The 6548-nt window shown below is 39.9% G+C and overlaps 1 pseudogene; it reads right to left on the bottom strand.

Moving 5' to 3' along the window:
• Positions 1-5492, bottom strand: part of LOC147419132 (uncharacterized) — a 51770-nt pseudogene extending 46278 nt beyond the window's left edge.
• Positions 5493-6548: the final 1056 nt, after the last annotated feature.

Here is a 6548-nt window from a genome sequence, read left to right on the forward strand (position 1 = left end):
CGAATGTAAGTTCCAATGAGGCAAATGTACAGCCTATGGGGGTTTCTGAAAATGTTTTAGATCAGCCTATTACTGATGCAGATGTACATGATGTACTTGATGAGGAAAGGGTTGAATATGAGCAGGCTAGAGGTATGCCAAAATGGTTGGTGCACACTTTGCGTGACAGTAAATTGGATGCACCTTTGTCTAGTCGTACTCGTTCGGGCTCTCGCCATGCATCTTATGCATCAGATTGTTATGCTTTGGCTATGTCTAGTTTACATGATGTTGAGGACCCTCTGTCTTTTGATGAAGCACAGAATTCAGAAAATTGGATGGCTGCCATGCAATCAGAATATGATGCACTTATAGAAAATGACACATGGACTTTATGTGATTTGCCTCCTGGCAAAAAGGCCATTGGTACGAAGTGGGTTTACAAGTTGAAACGCAAGCCGGATGGTGAGATTGATCGCCATAAGGCTCGACTTGTTGCAAAGGGGTATGCACAGCAAAAAGGCATAGATTATGAAGAGACTTTTGCTCCCACTTGTCGTATGACTACTGTGCGTTTTCTATGTGCATTGGCAGCTCATTTTGGTTGGGATGTACATCAATCAGACATTGTTACTGCTTTCTTGAATGGTGACATATTTGAGGAAGTTTATGTAACGCAGCCTCGCGGTTTTGTCATAAAAGGACAAGAGGACAAAGTGTGCAAATGTAACAAGGCTTTGTATGGGTTGAAGCAATCTCCTCATGCTTGGTATGAGAAAGCTGACACTCATTTGGTCAAACAAGGCTTTCGTAACAATCCAACAGAAAGCACATTGTATGTAAAGCGTGAGGGTGATGTATTTCTCATCGTGGTTCTTTATGTTGATGATTTGCTGATCACTGGACCAAATGAGAGACATATTGCTGAATTTAAGGCTGATTTGAATGCTACTTTCAAGATGAAAGATTTGGGGCTGTTGCATCATTACTTGGGTATACAGTTTAAGCAGTGTGATGGTGGTATTGCCTTGTGTCAGAAAAGTTACATAGAGACATTGCTATGTAATTTTGGACTTGAGGATTGCAAACCTATTGCCACTCCCATGGAAACAGGTTTGAAGTTGAGTCTACATGATGCTGGCGATCCTGCTGATGTCACTCTTTACCAAACTGTTGTTGGCTGCCTCATTTATGTATGCAACACGAGGCCAGATATTCAGTTTGCAGTCTCACAGGTCAGCAGATTTATGCATAGCCCAGGGTCTAAGCATTGGCAGGCTGTCAAGAGTATTTTCCGCTACCTTAGTGGCACTTTACATCTTGGCTTGTTTTATCCCAAGGGGGGATCATTGCCGCCAGAGTTACATGCTTTTTCAGACTCATATTGGGCTGGTTGTTTTGACACGCGAGTGTCGACAAGTGGTTTTTGTTTCATGCTTGGCAGTTCATGTATATCATGGTTGAGCAAGAAGCAACCTACTATGGCCACTTCGAGTTGTGAGGCTGAGTACAGGGCAGTCTTCACAACTACGGTTGAGTGTGTATGGCTCAGACGCCTTATGGCTGATTTGGGTGTTGGATAGGACACTGCCAACACTATCTACACTGACAGTCAGAGCGCATTGGCAGTTGCGAGGAACCCAGTTTTTCATGCTCGCACAAAGCACATTGAGGTGCATTACCACTATGTCAGGGAGAGGCTCTCAGCAGGAGAGATCAGCTTGGCTTATGTGCCAACACAGGACAACCTTGCAGATCTTTTCACAAAGGCATTGTCTCGTGAGAAGCTTGAAGCTTTCCGCAAAGCTTTGGGCTTACTCCCCTTTGTGGACTGATCCTATCCTTAGGGCATGGCACTTCCCTTTACTCATGTGCCAGCTCTCGTTCACCGCATCACTTCAGGGGGGATTTGTTACCATATACATGTGGTAGTGATGTGTGTGAACACACTAGGACCGCCGGGGCATTTTTTCCCTCTTTAGGAGGTTTTTTCCCCCGTGCATTGTATATACACCCATCACTCTAGGGCTATCTATCTTTCCATTGCACACTAAGTAACACACTCTCTATTGTGTGCCTTGAGCTTCCTTCGTCTTCTCCAAGTTGTGTGTGTTTCTCTGCAACCCTAATTCCAACAAACATCTGGCCATGCAAGGTAGCCATTGATGCCACTTAATAGTTTTGTGAATTTGAGAGGGGGAAACAGTAAATATATCTTTCATTTAAGACACTAGGTGTTGAGCTTCCCTTTTCAGGTCACACAAGAATGGTGGGGGAGACCAAAAAACTAGATAGAGCCTTCTAGCATCAGCAACCTAACAGAATAGAAACATCTGGCCATACAAGGTAGCCATTGTTGCCACTTAATATTTTTATGAAATTGAGAGGGGGAATGAGTAGATATATCTTTAAGACACTAGATGTTAAGCTGCTCTTCTGAGGTCCCACAAGAATAGGTGAGTTTAATCTTAAAAGGAGTTTTCATGTAGAGCAGCATTTTATGAGCACGAAGTCAACCACAAGTAGAGACTTCTCCATATGTTCCATAAGGGAATGTCTTGTCTCTTGCACTCTCCAAGAATTTCTTCAATAAAAAAGGGAGAGAGGTGATTTTTGAAGTGTTCTCAACATATGAGAGCTAGCTTGACATGAAACAAGTACGTGCTATAAAGACTCTACTGCAGAAGAGCATCTTGGGCACATGCCATTGCCAATGTAAAACATTTTGGCTTTTCCCCTTGTCCAAAGCCCTTGATGAAGAATGATGATTCATATAATATACTATGCTTAATTTTTGTGGAATAGGCCCATAGGCATTTGATCATGTTGTTCCTTTGCTTGAGACTCTAATAGAACTACCATTTCTTGTCGAGTCTTTCTTTGGGCAAAGTGTTGATTCTTGACTTGTAGGAGAATTTCTTATAGATTGAATCTTTTGTATTTCCCAATGAAGTATCTTTGATTAAAGATCTACACTTTGTGTGAGTGGCTTGTGTGAAGAGCTCAGTCCTTCATGCCAACTATATTGAACAAGTTCTTGGTCCCTTCTTGACAAGTTAAAAACATCAACCAATTCAGTATTGTTAAGCCGATGGTTGTATCTATATACATCTTTCCAAGATTTTATGCCTTTCTTGAAGCATATATGAGACATTCTTTCAATCTTGAGCTTTTGCATGTAGCATGTTTGCAAAGGAGCCCAACCAAATGGAGTCCTGCAGTAGATAGTGATAGTCAAAATTGATGTCCCTGGGAAACTTCTAGGATTCTTTGAGGGAATTCCAGCCTTCCCACATTCTAGAAGTCAAAGCTGAGCCACCTTGCTTAACCTTTTTTGTGGAGATGAAAATCTCCTTGAAGGATAAACCTTTCCATGCTTTCTCCTCCTGCACAAAAATTAGATGGGTTTTTCTTTTTACTAGAAATGACTAGTCATCAAACTTCATGGATATGAATATCCGCTTTTCTACCATCTTATCAGCCATCCTTGTAGATTGAGCACACTCATTTCTCCACTAGCTTTTGATTGGAAGAAAAGTTTCCAAGAGACCTTCAAAATCTTGTTATGGAGATTCCCTCCTCCCCATAGGAATCTTCTTGATATTCCATTATGCCATACATTTGGATATTGCTCAATTAAACCTTTGTTTCATTGTAATTTTCATGTGTGACACGTTTTAGGTCCTATCTATTATATTTTTTGTCATGTAACAAGATGTACGAAGCTTAAAAAATATAGCAATTAACTTTCTACTTTGGCGATATTATATAGGAAGCATGGAACTCCTTGAGCTCCAAATTTAAAAAGCTCTAAATTTTTATAGAAAACTCTAAATGAAAAGCTCACAAATTTATTATCCCCGCAGTAGGCAAGTAAACCATTATGTCCGTCACATGCAAAGGTCAATAAAGTAGTGGGATTTACAAATGCAGAGGAGGCATCGGTCATAGGATTCAAAGGATAGAGTGAGCCATTGTCCATAAATCACAGTCTTTCTTTCTTGTTGGGTGTTACTATTGTGTTTGTTTTACTTCGTGTGCAGAAAGGCTCATATTCAGGCTTGAAATCAACGTGGAGATGATACTTATGTCGTTTAGTGAGGAGGTTTGAGGGGGTGGATGAAGAAGCTATGAATAGACTGTTCAAGAAAATCAAGAAACGAAAGAGAACGCCATTAGTCCCTATTGCATACATCGTATGGAGAAGAACTTCCCTCTTATATGACAAGGTGCATTCAATATAATTGAAAAGAGACATTCTATCAATCATTACGACCGTTATGATTGTGTCAAAAGAATACACTTTGAAGTACTTTTTCTAAACGGTTGATGAGCACATCTTTTTTCTTACCACACCAATTTTCTAGAGAGAAGGCAAAAAAAATTGTATTTTCTTAGAAGGCCCTCCAAATGACCTTCAGAATTCCCTAATGGACCACACCTAGCTCATAGAGCTAGCTATGCTCATAATTTTGATTTGGGCTCATCTTGACCTCTATTTTTATGGAGAATGTTACAGGTTGTAAATCCACAATTGAAAGTCAGTATGCAAGTTTGTCATATATAGCACATAAAATTTTTCTTCCATTTCTACTAAGATTGAGCAATTCCGACATCAGGTTCAGTCTTTCACTATGGTTGAGAGCAATCATTTTTTTCAATATGTGGTGTGCTAAGGGGACACATGATGAAGACAACTATCCATTGTGGGCTTACATAATGCAACATGTACTTATTTCCAAGGGTCTGTGGAACATTGTTGAAGGTTTTGATGTATGCACAAGTCCTGCCCTGTGGATCCAGATTTTGTGGAGGATGTGCAAGTTTACCAATTTTGCTCAAAGCTCATCCCTCAAGACCTCATCTTTTCTTCACATATTTTTAATCACTACCTCTAATGGACGGTCAGCAAGGTGTTGGGATGCTTGTTGAGCAAATTTGAACTCATAAGCCTCAAGCTAATCAAGAATGAAGTCTTTGAACTCTGCAACATTTTGACCATCTTGTATGATCTTGTATGATGGACATGTTTGTATCTTGTATGACCTTGTATGGTGAACATGGTTGTATGGACATCCGCAACCATGATCTTTGCACTAACCAAACCAATTCTCAGTACCCTAGTCCAATTCTCAGCAATACTAGTCATTTGATATTGCTACGTCGCACATCTAGACAGAACTTGGCAAAGTCCATAGCAATGTCCATATGCCGCTTCAACATCTCCTCTTGTATCTCTAACGGGAGAAAGGAAGAGAGGCCACCTATGGGAGAATCAAATAGAGGCAAGCACTTAGGCTTGGGCTTTCCCTAAGCTGTTGAAAAATTAATCTTGAATAAAAATTTACAGATTTAGTTTAAAGAAGGGTCCCTTTTATTTGTGAACGTACACATAGTGACACCCTCGAGGTTCCAATTGATCGATACATAAACCAAAGAAAGTTCATGAAAATGGACATCCTTGTTTAAGCCCAATTGGTGCTTGCCAAACGTTCAAAGATTCCTCTTCCCATGTACAATTGACAAATCACTTTTTCATAGATTCAAAAAATTGCATGAGTGCTACTAAAAGGGTTATTAAATTTATTTCTCACATTCACATATAGAAGGGTATCCTATAATGAAATTATGGGGAAATTTTATAAATTCAATAAAAAAAACGTATGTGGTACATTTTTCAAAAATTTACAAATAAGGAATAGTCCTTGAATGCACTGACACATTTTATACACAGTGAACCCCCAAACATAAACTCACTTGGATGTGGGTGGAGAGAGAGAGAGCCATCCTCCATCCAATCACTAAAGCATTTCATAAAGTGACGGGTATAGATACATCAAAATTGATGTTTCTGCCCTTTACTCCAACCAATATAGCACAACCTAGGAACCCTTTCCAAACCTATCTCGTAATAATATGAAACCAACTGTTACAGAGTTTGGTAAGAGAATGAACAGGGACTCCCTCACTCACACAGTGTTAAGAGGCTTTTCCATGGTTCCCTGTCACTCTCGAGCTAGTCATTTACCCAAAAACCCAAGGACACAATGTCATCCAGCCACAACGGCCCCACAATAAGAACTTATCGGCCAAATTAATCACCAAACAATGCATCCAAGAAGTCATCCCATCTCAACAAAGAGTTAGCAAGCATTTTCCAAAAAAAAAAAAAAAAACCCTGCAGTCGCCAGGTTTTTAGGAAGTAAAGACTTTCTTTGCACTAGTTACAATGTGGTGGAGGTCAGCACGCGGAGCAAACCATTGCAAGGTTCAGCTAGCACATTCCAAAGGTATCTATTATACAAACAGTACAAGATTTCACATATGTAAATTCAAGTCCTGGACTCTTATCAATTCCTATTGTATAAGTAGTTGTATAAGTAGCATAATACACCATAATGAAGGCAAATTGCCCTTAATTGATACTCAGAAGGTAGCTGTTAAGCTTCTCTCTTGCAAACCAACCATGGCTCAGCCTATTGGCCATTCACTACACTCGTATTGCGCAGCTTAAACAAATAGTAACTTCAAAACTAGATGCCTCTAGTAATACACGGTAAACAGAAATT

This window comes from Adiantum capillus-veneris, chromosome 29, assembly GCF_014529385.1.
Source record: "Adiantum capillus-veneris isolate H3 chromosome 29, ASM1452938v2, whole genome shotgun sequence".
NCBI lineage: Eukaryota > Viridiplantae > Streptophyta > Polypodiopsida > Polypodiales > Pteridaceae > Adiantum > Adiantum capillus-veneris.